This window comes from Aythya marila (assembly GCF_965140915.1).
Source record: "Aythya marila genome assembly, chromosome: 1".
Taxonomy (NCBI): domain Eukaryota; kingdom Metazoa; phylum Chordata; class Aves; order Anseriformes; family Anatidae; genus Aythya; species Aythya marila.
In genome coordinates this window covers 158,332,646-158,347,500 of record NC_139042.1, presented here as the reverse complement: position 1 = coordinate 158,347,500, position 14,855 = coordinate 158,332,646, and the positions used below count along the sequence as shown (strand labels likewise).

The 14,855-nt window shown below is 38.3% G+C and overlaps 1 long non-coding RNA gene across 1 annotated transcript; it reads right to left on the bottom strand.

Moving 5' to 3' along the window:
* Nucleotides 1-400: 400 nt before the first annotated feature.
* LOC309876589 lies at nt 401-9,124 on the bottom strand. The gene is made up of 3 exons (XR_014317204.1): nt 8,918-9,124; nt 8,381-8,435; nt 401-709 (listed from the first exon to the last, which is right to left on the bottom strand). It is a non-coding gene; the product is annotated as an uncharacterized lncRNA (long non-coding RNA).
* Between the last annotated feature and the right edge of the window lie 5,731 nt (nt 9,125-14,855).

The following is a 14,855-nucleotide window of genomic DNA, read 5'->3' as shown; positions in this document are numbered from 1 at the left end:
ATGATTTACACCAATAGGGCCTCCTTGGCTTGAAGTGAAACAGATTGTACTGTGCTCCATAGAGATTAATGGGGACCTATTATGTTATCCAAGTAATTGATTTCAAGAGCAGAAGAAAAAATATCTGATAAAAAATCAAATCAGCAGAAAAATGTCTCAGCTGAATTATATTCTATCAAAAAAAAAAAAGGCAGAAGTATTCTAAGGTAAATGTGATTAATTTAAAAAACTACAAGGTCTACAACATTTTCTCATTAGTTATTCCATCATTAATAAAACTCATAAGTATCTGCCAGCACCCAATTTGAGACAATAGCTATAATGAGCAGTCCAAAGCTTGATAATAAAGCAGTTCTATCAAAGGCTAGAAAAAAAAAAAAAAAAAAAAAAAAAAAAAGATTGCATTTTGAGGTAACAGGGAAATCCATTAATTTCAAGACCTAATTACTTCCTGTTGTTGTGAACTGTGTGTTGTTGACTCAGCAGAGAAAATTACTTGTAAGTGAATATTTCCCACTGCTCCAAGGATGACCCAACATCACTTCAGAATTTCCCTTGCAAAAAGAGAAGGGGTTGGTCACACTAGGTAGATGATCCAAGTACATCAAGGTCCCATCGCAGGAGGGAAAGGTTGTGCCACTGGTACACCATCTCTTCCTGTTCTGCAGGCTCCATGAGAACATGAGGCCTCGGAAATTTTTAACAGGACCTTTTAAAAGAAGGATTTTTGATCAGTTACAGAATTGGGTGAGTTAACTTTCAGAGAGACAAAATATAAAATAGTAAAATCTTTATGCTTTATGGGAAAGTAATCAAAACTAGTAACAAACAAAAGCAAAAATAGATAAAAAGCTGAGAATATCAGTTATTTTTATCTTTCTATAGGCTCTTATTCTTGTTATCACAAATCAGAATAGAGGTTAGATTTATTATGATAGCACAAACAGGCAGAAAACTATCAATACAGTGGCCAAAATAATGTAAATGTAAGATATTTTGAAACTGTCCACCACATTTCAGCTATATCTCTTACAGGTTTAAGTCTTCTACCTGCTCGATCTGATTACGGTACTTTAACCTCATTATGTATATAGAAAATTTGATTTATCCCTATAAATGATATAAAAATATCTTTTTAAGGACTTTGTTGTTAAACATTAAGTCTTCCATGGGGATCTTTTGTGGGGTCTGGAATGTTAATGCTTTAATCATATCAAATTCAGCTGAACCCTGGAAGAGAATGAGAAACAAGAAGTAGGCAAATCCCACAGAACTGGTTAAGAAAAATTGTACATATTCTGGGCTAATGTGTCTTGCTCTTTCTGTGACATCTGAGTTCATCTGCAGGCTATGGAGAAAAGAAGACCACAGTTCATGCTTTTAGACCTTAACTGAAGAAATATTCACAGCTAGTGTTTCATATTGAGTGTATGGGGAAGTATGTATTGAAGTTCCCAATAGACTTTAATGCACAAGCTTAAAAGAAAAGGGGAAGTAGTGGATAACCAGATATACACTCTAGAGATGTATCTGAGCGAAGCAGAGCACATCTGCCTTGCCAGCACAGCATCTGGAGGGATCACCATGTCATAATACAAAACACAAACTGTACATAAGGAAAGTTAGGGGAAAAAAAAAAAAAAAAAAAAAAAAAAGTCTTCATGTACTAGAGAGGGACAAGTTTATAAACTTGTTCAAACTCCACAAATCCTGTGAGCCCAGAAGTTGGTTCTCAAGGCTTGCAATACTTTAAATTGCAGGAATATTTTAAATTGCAGTCATGCTAGAGTATGAGACTAGCTGACAACAAAATTCTGAAATATTGCTAAATACAGATGAAGCAAAGAAGGATTAAAGCCAAATAGAAGCAGATGTGTCAGGAACGAGTGTTGATTGCTGAGGAATGTCATGTTAGACAGCATTTTATTGAGCCTGAAAAGAAAGGCTGATACATGTGATACATATAGAGCAGGAGAAACAGACACAGAACTATGTGGTCTTTTCATTTGTTGTTTAGTCTCTGAAAATGTGTCAGTGGGCAAACAAACTGAAACTGCATCACAGTGTCTTCCTCTCTCATGCAGACATGTTAAAGATCTCTAACACATATCTAAGCATTGAGGGCCAAAAAGGAATTTAACTTATGCAACAGCTTGCAGGTCTGACACAACAGTAAATGATATGTCATTCTAGTGATGCCTCTAGATGATGATTTCCAAAAATGTCAGAAAGGCATTGTTTTACTGAAACATCTGAACATGGTAAAAGAGAACAATATTTAACTTTTGAGTGAGATTTGATTTGATGTGTTGCTTTCATTCTGATCATTATATTCTGTTTAGCAAAAGCAAATAAATAAATAAATAAATAAATAAATAAATAAATTTTAAAAGCACTGCATTGCAGAGCTGGAGGATGCATGAGCCTGAAATAAGCTGGGGATATAACAGTATATCATGGGTATAAGTATACATGCAAACAGGTGGAGAGAATGACATGGGTCTCCGGCTATGTTTTACTCATTACTGTCTCCAGGCATGTTGCTCCAACATGAACTTGGCTATCAACCACTCAGTGTGGCAAAGTTATCACAGGATTGTACAGCAGTCAGGGTGGTAAATTGGAGGGGGAAAAAAAAAAAAAAAAAAAAAAAAAGACGACCTTCACAATTACTTCAATGACCAATAACTAATGTATTAGTCCCCTCAATGAATAAAATACCTACAGTACTTTGCATGCCACAGCTAGGTTGTCTTGTCCTGGTATATGCAGTGCTCCAGGGCCTGCAGCACTCTCCATAGTCAGGACAAGAACTTGGCACCTCCACACATGTGAGGGTCCAACGTGTTTAAGAAATTTGCTCCAATCAGCAAGAGAAAACATGGATACCTGTAGATGATGGTCAGAATGAGATTTCAGACACTGTAAAATGACAAGTCCAGATACACTGGAAAGAAAATCCTACTCTTTTGCAGTTCCAGCCCACAGTGGTATAAACATAAACTGGTATATGTATATTATATATAATGCATATAAATGCAGTTCATATACATGCAAAAAATCTCACGCTATCTAGATAAGATGTTCTTTTTCAAAGGTAACCTGAAGATACCTGATTATATTTTGTAGGCATGGACCATCAATGGGGCAGCAGGCACCTTGCCAGCCAAGGAAGAACTTCCAATTTCTGTTAGTACAGGGGGAGCACAAGCCCTGGGTTGAAATGGTGCAGTACATTTCCCTTTATACAGGCTGCCAATAAAATCTGGGGCTGAGGCCTCATCCTGCTGCTCTCCATTCTCCTCTGCCCCTTTTGAGGTAATAGATGGAGAACAATTCCTGTTCCACTTTTAGCTCAGAGCCTGTAATTCTGCCTGTCCTTCACGCAAACCTGGCAAAATGATAAAAGTATATAGGACCCCATGTTCTTGTCTCATTGCTAGAAAGACTCAGTCCACAAAGTAATTTCCTTTTGCCTATCTACAGAGCTTACATTTAAAAGCTTCTCTAACACACATCAGAAACAGCTCTACTATGTATTTACATTAGAACAGATGAGATCTAGAAAAGATATATGCATTTGCAAAAGCAAATGGTGTGGATGCCCTTTAATTCTCAGGAAAAAAAATATTCTAGGATCACATAAGGTTTTGAGGTCGTGGCAGAACATGAAACTGAATCCAGATTTTCTGCAATAGATGAAGAATATAATCAATGGTGCTTTTCCCTCCATTGCCTTCTTTTAGAAGAATGAAACAAGTTTTCTAAGCCTGCCCTGAAAATCAGCACGTAATTTGCACAGAGGGCAAATTAAGCCTCTGTCTAGCATTTCCTGTTTCTGCTAATGATTTTTTTTTCATTGCATAAATGGACAGAACATGAATATAAGTTAGTTCTCTAAGCTTTCAAATATAAAGCAAGTCACTTTGGTTACCCACAGGGTGTCGGCACAGATATAGAACAAAGTCCTTCAATAGCCCATCAGTTAGTTGTGGAAACTGATTCTTTTTCTCTTGTTAATGTGACATTGTGGCTGCAAAATACCAGCAGTATCATCCCCCAGAGTAGTACTAGCAAAAAGAGGAAGACTTGCTGAGGTTTTCTCAGAGTGTCTCTAATTGTGAAAGTTAATATCCCATGTATGCAGAACTTCCAGCAAAGGAACAAGGGAAAAATTGCCTTCAACACAGTGGTATCACAGTGTTTGTATAATGCTGGTACAGTTGAACTTCCAATTTTTATTTAATATAATAAAGTGAGGCTCTGGAAAGTGGATGTTTGAATTACAATTGTTTTAATTAATTACCAGAAAAAGAAATCAAAGAGTATTAAAGGTATCCACTACCTCATATAGACAAATCATAGTGCTGTAAGAATGTTTCATTTGCATAAATCCCTCCTGCCTAAAGCAAACTTAGGCCACAAATATAACTGCTGAAATTCTCCCTTTGTTTTCTACCATATGTGTATCCATTTCACAAATTTATTGCAGTCTGCTACAAAAGCAGCAGCCTTCCTTAGAAGGGAAAAATACCAAAAGTCCCACAGAGAGCTGAGAACAAGAAAATTAAGTGATCAGATTTATGTTTTGTGCAGAAAAACTATGTCTAAAAGTTTATAGATATAACCTAAGTGAGCCACAATTTCACATTTACTGAGTTTCAAATCCATATCTAAAGTATAAAAAATTTAGAATGTTTCAATGGCCTAATTAATTTAAGTGTAATACAGTTAACTTCATATGCTTAAGGCAAATCTCTCATTAAAAGTGTTAAAATGCTTCAACTGTCCAGAATTTGCTATAAAAGTCTTTCTAAACTACACACTTTTTTTTTTTTCCTAATAAAATAAATAGAAACACAGTAATAAATGACCAGACTCTTACATTGGTGAAAGTGCTAAGTCTGGAGGTCTTCTAAGTCAGATTACTTACATTCAGGTTTCACTCCTGTTTATCTTCCAAACAGATTCAAGAGACGTTATCAAGGCCCTGCAAGCTATGATCTGACATGGGGAAAGGTCCACACAAACAAAAGATGTGACAATATTTAGCCTATGTTTGAAAATAAGATCTTTGCACAGAAGATTTTCTTAGACAGTTAAAAAAAAAAAAAAAGGTGTGGGGAGGAAACCCTAGTCACAAAAATGGGTGCTGTGATGTCATTTCATTCTTTGTTGGTCTGATGGTCTGAACAAACAGTGGTGGTGAATGAGATACAGTGGATGAGAAAAACATCATTCCTCTGGAATCCATTTTCCAAAACACATTACCCCATATCTTGGAACCACTGATGCTCACTGCCTGCATTGACTCAAGATTCTGAACAGGAAACAACTCTTAAAAACAAATTCTACATCACCCTTAAGAAAAAAGAAAAGCATTTCCTTGCTCATCAGTCATATGATGGGACTCAACTCTTTATTTTAGCCTGCAATTAGAAATTTGCAGGGTTCAGGCCAAAAGGGTTCAAGAAAGTGCAGAAAAGAAAGTGAATGAACTGACAGAGGAAAGAAGATGATGTTTCTGGAGAAAAGAAGCTTTTGCAATTAGCAGAGGTAATGTTCTTTCTCTTTTGGAAAGATTATTACTGTCCTCTGTTAGGTGACTTAAAATCTGGAAAATGTCTTCATTTTATTTATTTTATTATTATTTTTTCCTGTTAACAGCTTCTGAAGTACAGGAATGTTTTTTTCATTCATGTGAAATGCACTAGAAGAGAGTGAAAATTTTCCACCCCAGTAAGGATTTCACAATAATTTTCCGTGGTTAAACAGTTGTTTTTCAGAGGGAGATGAAGAGATGTTGTTTCCCTTCAGCTTGAAATCTAGTATTGTACTTTACAAATAGGAAGTCTAGAAAGGTTGTTCAGGAAGTGCAAAATGTAATACGTTTTTCCTCAAGAAGAGGTGGACCTCTAACAGCTGCAATCCCTACGTTGTGATTATCACATACAGAGCTCACTGTCTGACGCCAATGAGGGCAACCACATTTTGGGATCTGCCTCCCCTGAAATCAGTCTCTCCCAACAAATCAGACTGGCAGCTGAGTCAAGCTAGAGCAGATCTAAGAAGCCAGCCACAGTGTTCCTTTCTGAAACCTGCTTTCTGCTGTTATCAGACAGAGTCACAGTGTCTTGAATGCTAGGATCAAGGCACATACTTCATCCAGTTCTTCTGACTGGGGAGAAAGACACACATGGTGATTGTGCTTTTCTCCTGGGGTTAGGTTTTCAGATCCAGCTTTTCTCAAGCTGTCCTTTTATAACTTGAAACCACCCATGTCCAAAAATGATAAGAAGTGAAGGCTAAACAGAAAAGAAAAGAAAAGAAAAGAAAAGAAAAGAAAAGAAAAGAAAAGAAAAGAAAAGAAAAGAAAAGAAAAGAAAAGAAAAGAAAAGAAAAGAAAAGAAAAGAAAAGAAAAGAAAAGAAAAGAAAAGAAAAGAAAAGAAAAAAAAGAAAAGAAAAGAAAAGAAAAAGTCAAAGAGGGGAGGGGAGGGGAGGGGAGGGGAGGGGAGGGGAGGGGAGGGGAGGGGAGGGGAGGGGAGGGGAGGGGAGGGGAGGGGAGGGGAGGGGAGGGGAGGGGGAGGGAAGGGAAGGGGAGGGGAGGGAAGGGAAGGGAAGGGAAGGGAAGGGAAGGGAAGGGAAGGGAAGGGAAGGGAAGGGAAGGGAAGGGAAGGGAAGGGAAGGGAAGGGAAGGGAAGGGAAGGGAAGGGAAGGGAAGGGAAGGGAAGGGAAGGGAAGGGAAGGGAAGGGAAGGGAAGGGAAGGGAAGGGAAGGGAAGGGAAGGGAAAAGATAGTAAATTTTGAACACTTGTTATTGGTCCAGTGAACTGAAGAATTAAATGTTAAATAGAAAGCCTTCTGGGCTATTTCTATGTGTCATATCTTCAATGGTTATATCTGCCTTGGTAATGCACTGAAACTATTCCAACTCTGTTTTGTTTAAGGGACACTGTGTGGTATGTAGGTCAGCCTCTCCAGTGACTTTTTTCTGTGACTTTCTCAGAAGATGACAGATGAAGTGTAATTCTGTGTTTTTTTGTTTTTTGGTTTTTTTTTTCTTTCACTTTATACCTAAGAGCATGACGTTCTACATACTCATATTCTGAAAGATGTAGTGATTCACAAACCAACAAAAATGAGAGTTAAAAAAAATGCTCTCTGAGTTTCAAATATAAAAGCAAGAGAAAAAGCTGCCTTGTTTTTGTTTTAGCACCACACTGACTAGTGTAATAAAAAGAAAAGAAATAATAGTGTCAGGAGGATAAAAAGGCTTTTATGGGACTTCAGGAAAATTAATTGTATCAATTTAGCAATGCTGAATACCTAATAATGGTGAGCAGCTGAGAGTGACTCAGCATTGCATCAAGTATGCCCATTCTCTCAGGAAGTGTTTCAATTCAACATGAGAACCAGACTGTAACTTTTTTTGTGATTGACAATGACTAAGACAGATGTAAGATGCTAGGGGATTGAGTCACTCTTCTTGTTTTTTCTCAAAGAGATAGAAGAATAAATAATTCAAGAAAATAATCTAGCCAGATTCTCAAACTGAAACCAATCATGCTTAAGACTTCAGGTGGTTTTCTAAGACACTACGCCCCTTTTGCTGCCCTTGTAATCTCCAGAAGGCAATTAGATGTTTCTGGCATCCATCTCTGGAGCTCATTCCACAGACCTGCAAGCTGTTGTTGGCTCCATTGCCTTCAGGAGACTTTGGCCTGGTACACTGTTTCTGTGCTCAAGGTGGCCACGATTCCTTGAACTCTGCTGATTCCCAAGGGTTTGTGTTTGTCCTGACAGCTAATATAACCTCTATGAAAAAGAAGGAAGACTTTTTGACCATTTCAAAGCCTCTGCTGTAGCCAGCTGCTGCACTCTTCCATTTACCAGGAATTACTCTTGTCTATCGGTGAAACATTCAACAAAAGGAATGAAAAAGAAACAACATCCTGACTAGAAAATCATCATCATCAGAAACCATGTTACAAGAAGAGAACAACTTCTGCTTCTCTACAAGCCTGCTCTGCCTGCTGAGTGAGAATCCTCCTGGGATTGTTGGTGGGACATTTCCACTCAAGGAGACTCAGCAATATTTTTTTTTTTTAAATCAAAATCATCTGAGGAAATATTTACATGTACATGGCTCACAAAGAGAAATGGGAAGGGACACACCATTCCCTGCAATTTAATCTGTACCAGTGCAGCTTTTGTCTGAAAAGGTTATTTTAATATCAAACATGTTTATAGGAGTTCTGAGAGCTGTATCCTCATGCAAAAATTAGGAGTGAACAACTGAATGCAACACACCTTATATTCTGCTTTCCAAAAAGAGCATCAATTAGTTATTGAAGTAAATTTAAGGGAAGAAATACATACCCACATACACAGCTACTGGATCCAATACAGTCTTGTAACCATTTGAAGGATGGCACTGTATCATGGAGGTAAATTCATAAACGGGAATCAGTTGATTTAAAGTGATAACACAAATACTGCTGCCAACACATTCAGGCAGATTATAACTTAGAAGATATGTCAACACAAAATCACACAGAACTTAAAACTATTACTACTTATTTGTGTTATCTGTATTGAGCCTTGCAACTACTTTCTTCAAGCCAGATTTAGTAAGCATTTATCAGTATTTTAACCCCCTAGGAATACACATACTCATCCATTTACATAGCATTCCTAAACAGTGTACAAGCTCAGGCCTTAAATTCAGCCTCAAAGTCACCATTCAAATTTGCATCTGTATTATTAGGGTCACAGGTCTCTGGTTTGCAGAGTCCAGCCTATCCTCTGGGTACGCAGAGACTGCAGTGAGCTGAGGTTCAGGTGGCAACTCCTTCTCTGCTGCAAATTGCTGTTACAACCAATGCAACAAAACATATTAGGATATGTAGAACTTACCAAAGTGTTTCTAGATTTTCTTCCATGTCCCTCCAGCCACTGAGATTTCTTTTTATTGGCCCTTCTCACTTCTAGGGAATTTCCATACTAGGTTTTGATACACTGCAAAAGAGCAGACTGTGTTTTTCTGTACCAATAAACTTCTGGATCCATAACAACCACATTAGATATGTAAAAGAACATTAAAATGAGTATTTTATGATGTTTTTTCCTCTGCTTTTCTCTGTCTGTTTAGCCACATCTATTCTATATCCTGAATGTTCACATCATTATTATCTTTTCAGTATCAAAAAATTCTTTTTGTCAGTGACGTCCTGACTGTACTTTACCTGCTCTCCCAGAACTACCAACTCTGCCACAGCACTAAGCTACAGAGATCTGGTAAGAAGGAAACGTAGGTTCCTGGAGTCCTAAAATAATCCAGTGAAGAAAAACAAAAAGGATGGCAGAAGGCCAACATAGACTATGTAATGTAACTCTAAGTGTCAGGGTTTTTTTAAGTATGTGTGGCTGCTGTATCTCATACTTGGAGAAGTTGTCACATGCTGTCAGCACCGGCTGATCTCCAGTTGGTGTTTCCAAGAGCAGCCCTTTCAAGTCAGTCCCAATGAACTCAGAGACAGAGACATTTTCTGTAGTGAAGCTGCACACTCCTTTGTCATATGTCCCTTTCTGGAGAGGTAAACCAAGTGAAAACTGGTATCCTATACTTAACACCTTCAGACACACTGAATCCAAAAAGTCTGTTGAAGCACAAGTCACTACCTAACAATGAAGGTCCTCTGCTACTGCTGCCTGTAAGCTCATTGACAATCAATTCTGATCCTCTTCTATGACGAACTGTTAGTCAGATCACTGATAATCATTCCTGAGCTGCACTGAACCATATGAGTAATACCTCTGTCAGCAGGACTACCCTCCAACAGAGATTGGTGGCCATTCTTGATGCTGTGACAATCCACATTACAGTTGTTTTTCACAACTTTCTCCTGCACACCTTAGATTTCATAAACCAAATGTCCAGTTTGGTGTTCCACTGGTGCAGCTCCAAGCTGTGACTCATAATGAGTGTAGAAGGGCACTGTTCTATATGTACGCCTGTTTGTAGTCAGCAAACACAGGCAACAGGCTCTGTAGCCAGATATCCAGTTCTTTTATCAAATAATTGGTTTAATCTAAATTTGTCATCTTCAAAAACCTTAATCTTTGTTAACCTATTTCTTCAGTTTTTCAAACTCCTGAGAGCATATAGTACGGATTCATCCAATCTCACTTTCCCTGTCATTTATGGTGATCAGTAAATATTGGGCAGCAATTATTTTATTGCATTGTTTACCGCTCAGCACTAGTCTTTGCAGTAAAAATAAAATAAAATTATTTTGTATCTTGAAGTTAATTGTGTTGCGATTTTCTAGCCCTTGGTGTCTGTGGGTGTTGAGGACATCTCTCTGAAGCACTTCACAGGAATCCAAGATGTATTGCAAGTGTCTCACTGCATCAAAAACTTCCTATTTCCCTGCCACTGGGTCTGCAAATGATGTGATGTTTGTAATAACCATTTCCTCACTTTTGCTCATGAAGTGTATAACATTAGAATAAAACTGGACCTCTGCCACTCTGTTAGACATTTCATTAATAACTCTTTCCTGAAGTGGAGCTTCTCACATAAAGGAGTCACTCTCAGACTGGACAAAAATAGTTTGCATCTTTGAAGGAGCACTACATTTCTACTTCCCTTTTTAACCCTACATAAAAACTGATCCAATTTAGTCTGACTTTTTCCTGCATCTGTAGTTTTTGAACCTTCTCCATTCAACTACTTGCCAGTTCACTTCTGGTCTCCTAGAGCAGTCACCTCTCCTAAATTTTCTGTTTCTAGATTCAGCACGGCAGGATCTGGTAAAGCATATTTTGGGCCTATCAATAAATGTTTGTATCAAAAGTTCTTTTGGTGCATACAAGAGGACTATACAGCAATTCTTTTTTGTACTAATGTTTTGCACCAGGAAGTGCCAGTCTGTTACGATCCTAGTAAGAAAGGCACTCAGACTCTCTAAATGCTTATTATAGCTAACACTATAAGGAAAGTATAGAGTAGACATTCTTACAACCCTTTAGATGGTAGGAGCCTCAGATGATGCAGCACGAAACAGACTCTAGTCCATCCATGGTGACACAGGACAGAACCTATCCATAGGACAGATTCCAACCTTTAGTCATTTGAGCTATTACAGGCTTTTCTTACAAGAAAACATCCCTATTCATCATTTTTACTGTCAAACAGAAACAATGTTCTCATGAGAACTTCTTGCAGCACTGTCAGATAAAGGCAAGGCCATGCAAGAGAAATAATCACCGGCACTGAATAGGAGCTGCCCTGCAGCTCCTCCTTGACAAGAAGCCACCTGAGCTTGCCCTGCAGCCACCAGATTTGTGTAGCACAACACTGGCCTGAAGGCCATGCTGTGTGTGCAGCACAGGACAGGTCTGTCAGGAAGACTGTGTTGTGGATCAATCATGCCTTGATGTACAATGGCTTCCCTGTAGGGATCACTGCAGCTATCTCTTGCCTTACCTTTCATTTAGGATTTCAAAAGGGAAAGTTCCTTCTCACAGTAAGCCATATATATGGTTGTATGACTGTGCATAAGAGACAAAAGGTACTCTGAACATACACAGTTAAAAACTATCTAAAAAGACTGTTAGGTGATGTTGGTTCTTTTTTCCCATGTACTCAATTGGAAATATTTGAATTATCCATATGTCCCAGTTTCTGCTGCTTGATCACTAAATTTCTTTCAGAATTTTTGAATTAAAAAATGAATTATAAGTGATTTAATATCCTGAACTTTTGCAATAATGGCTTGAAAAAAAAAAAAATCAACTATTTTATTAAGTCTTTGGAAATAACTATTTCCAAAGACAGAAATAACTTAACTTTCTTCTCCCTGCATCAAAGACAGTAATGTAATGCAGGATTTAACAATTAGATAAGTTTACAATCTCTAATATCACATTTCACAAAAGTGTCACTCTTTATAGGCTCCAAATTAATTACAATGCCTAGGCAATTTGCTAGGAAACTGCTGGTGGTGGTTGCAAGCACAAGCAAAGCCAGTCATATGGTCCTCACCCCAAACATGATGTTCTAAAGGCCAGCTGAAGGATTTGTATAACATATGGGCTAGAGTAAATTGGTAGAGGTTGAGATTAGTCAGATAAATAAGCAGAGAAAGCACATAGCTGAGTCTGGTCTTATGGAGTTGAACAAGAAAAGAGAAACATTTTAGAAACAAATTATGTCATTTGAGCAATGACACAACACACATACATGGTGGGAAACACATGCATATAAGTGAGAAAATGTTCAGAAAGAGTTTAATCCAAGTCATTAAAGCCATAAGTAAATTTGAGTCAGTAGCAGGAGGAAGGCGCTGTATAGTGCAGGGGTGAAAACAGTCACGTTGCTGAGCAGCATCTGTAACATCATGTAAGAACAGGCAGACCAGCAGAAAATGGCACCCACAGAGTACTTGCAGAAAAATAATGAAATGTCCCACACAGTTTTTTCCATACTTACTTAAGATTGAGCAGTATCATGGATATCTTATCTGCCCCCTTTGCTGTAAAAAATAAAATAAAATTTTAAAATAAAATAAAATAAATAATAAATGAAATAATGCATTCACATTCCAAGTAGCAGTTAAAAAAAATGCTAATTTCTGTTCACTGATGGATTTGTCAGTGCAAGTGACATTGGAAACCTGAAAAAAAAAAAAAATACATGACTACATGACACCCCTGTGGCCCCTGGAGGAGCTCTGCAAAGAGCTCAGTCAAGGTATACAAGAAGCACTCACCATAAGCTGACAGAAAGTCATTTGCAGGAACAAAGTAAGCAGTTATGCCAAGGGTCTTCCCAGAGGCAATGAAACTGCCATAATTGGTGAGGAGAAACAACTAAAATACAGTAATGTCTTTTTGATCGGAGATACCAGTAATTCACCCTTCTGTCCTGCCTCCCTTTTTTTTCCAGAGAAATGTCCCAAGCTTTTCTTCTGCACCCATATCTCCCATGTTTTCTCATACTTACCATACACCTTTCTTTCTCTCTGACAGAGATACTTTTTGTCCTGCACTCACTCAATGTACACAAATGAAGTTCAGAGGTCAGAGGCTATTATAATGGAAGACTTGCTGGTGCCTCTCCCTAGGCATAACCCCACAGAAAGCAGGTGGATTATTTAGCCTGACTCAGATCCTTTATTTCATCAGCCCATGACCAAAGCATAGAGCTGATTTATTATTTTTTTTTTACTTAAAAGCAATTTTGTTTTTCCACTTTCCTCAAGTTCAAAGGAGAGGGAAAGAAGGAAAAGGAAAAGGAAAAGGAAAAGGAAAAGGAAAAGGAAAAGGAAAAGGAAAAGGAAAAGGAAAAGGAAAAGGAAAAGGAAAAGGAAAAGGAAAAGGAAAAGGAAAAGGAAAAGGAAAAGGAAAAGGAAAAGGAAAAGGAAAAGGAACGGAAGAATCATTCTTGTTCCAAACTTTCCAAATAAAATTACGTTTGGATAGAAACCATGTCTGGAACAGAGAAAAAAAACCTGAATGTTATTAGCCATTAAAAGCAGGATATTAGAATATAAACATGATGTAACCTCAGCACTGTGACCATAATAAATTATTCTGGCACTCAGAGCAAGATGGCATCAACCTTTTGCATCTTTAAAAATGTGTGCACATATATATATGAGTTTTTCTGTCTTGGCCCACTCTGTCCAGGGTTTTGAAAGATCAGCACTAATCTACCAGTTGCTGTGTATACAAGATATAAGCAAGTAACATGGCAATTTGTCCATCAGACACAGGATGATGTATCCCATCTAATTGTCCATGTTTCTCTGTGGCCAAAGGTCTCCCCAGAGATGGGATGGGCACAGCAAGACATTCATTGTGGGGAAGCTGGGGGAGCATCTGGCAGGACGACTCTGCCTTCACATCCTGGCAGTAGCCTCTTCTTCCTTCCCTCATCCTCTCCTTCCTGCAGGCTGAAGAATAAGAAATGCCTTCCTGTGGTGTTAGACAGCTGGCAAGGCAAAGCCGGCCGCAGGGGAGAAGAGAGAGACTGGCGATATAGATCCATGTGTGCTCATCTGCTCTCTGCTTGGGGTCACTGCTGGTAGGCAGCAGACCGTGGAGATCAGAGGGCACTGCAAAATTTATCTTCCCTTTTTGCCATTTTGTGTTACCTTTTCCACTCTCATCCCTGCAAACTATGAATCTTTCCACCAAAACTGAACTGCAGCCTCTTCTGCGGTAAAGCATGGATGCTGGATAACAGTGGGCAGAAACTAATGTACAGAAAAATCTGAAAATGCATGAAGAGAATGTAATGATGAGCTCTGCAATGGGGGTGGTTCGGTAAAGCTGAGAGCACTTTCTCATGCCTATGTTTTTCATTAGCAATGATATCATCAGATTTGCATTCATTTTTTGGACTTGTGAGGGGGGAGCTCTCAAAGGAACTTTTCCAATTTATATTCCTTCTTCTGTCTTCTCAAACAAAATGAAATTTTCACACAGTTGCCACCTTCCTTTTTTCCTTCTTTTCTTTTCTTTTCTTTTCTTTTCTTTTCTTTTCTTTTCTTTTCTTTTCTTTTCTTTTCTTTTCTTTTCTTTTCTTTTCTTTCCTTTCCTTTCCTTTCCTTTCCTTTCCTTTCCTTTCCTTTCCTTTCCTTTCCTTTCCTTTCCTTTCCTTTTCTTCTTCTCTTTTCTTCTCTTTTCTTTTCTTCTCTTTTCTTCTCTTTTCTTTTCTTCTCTTTTCTTCTCTTTTCTTCTCTTTTCTTTTCTTCTCTCCTCTCCTCTCCTCTCCTCTCCTCTCCTCTCCTCTCCTCTCCTCTCCTCTCCTCTCCTCTCCTCTCCTCTCCTCTCCTCTCCTCTC